Source organism: Sinocyclocheilus grahami, unplaced genomic scaffold (assembly GCF_001515645.1).
Source record: "Sinocyclocheilus grahami isolate Dianchi unplaced genomic scaffold, SAMN03320097.WGS_v1.1 scaffold990.1, whole genome shotgun sequence".
Lineage (NCBI taxonomy): Eukaryota > Metazoa > Chordata > Actinopteri > Cypriniformes > Cyprinidae > Sinocyclocheilus > Sinocyclocheilus grahami.
In genome coordinates, this window is record NW_015506169.1 from 247,130 (window position 1) to 247,818 (window position 689).

At 57.8% G+C, this 689-nt stretch overlaps 1 protein-coding gene across 1 annotated transcript in view; it reads left to right on the plus strand.

The window, feature by feature from the left end:
- Positions 1 to 689, plus strand: part of LOC107565242 (DNA topoisomerase 2-beta-like) — a 48,069-nt gene that overhangs the window by 26,082 nt on the left and 21,298 nt on the right. The gene's annotated exons all lie outside the window — the stretch shown is intronic.

A 689-nucleotide genomic window follows, 5' to 3' on the forward strand; every position in this document is an offset into this window, starting at 1 on the left:
GACCGTTGCGTACATCAACCGACAAGGTGGTCTGCGCTCCCGTCGCATGTCGCAACTCGCTCACCACCTCCTCCTCTGGAGTCAGAAGCATCTGAGGTCGCTTCGTGCTGTTCACATTCCTGGGCTGCTCAACCGGGCAGCCGACGAGCTGTCTCGAGCTGCGCTCCCGGGAGAATGGAGACTCCAGCTGGTTTGGAGACGTTTCGGAGCCGCTCAGGTAGACCTGTTTGCCTCTCCAGAAACCTCTCACTGCCAGTTGTTCTTCTCCCTGGCAAGGGCACGGACGCACTGGCACACAGCTGGCCGCGGGGCCTTCGCAAGTATGCGTTTCCCCCAGTGAGCCTTCTTGCACAGTTGCTGTGCAAGGTCAGGGAGCACGAGGAGCAGGTCCAGTTGGTGGCACACTATTGGCCTACCCGGACCTGGTTCCCGGAACTAATGCTCCTCGCGACAGCCTCTCCTTGGCCGATTCCTCTGAGGAAGGATCTACTGACTCAGAGACGGGGCACCCTTTAGCACCCACGTCCAGACCTCTGGAAACTTCATGTCTGGTCCCTGGAAAGGACGTAGAGGTTCTAAGTGACCTACATCAAGAGGTAGTTGACACCATCACTTCAGTGAGAGCACCGTCTACGAGACACGCCTACGCTTTTAAGTGGAACCTGTTCGTTGAGTGGTGTTCTTCTCGC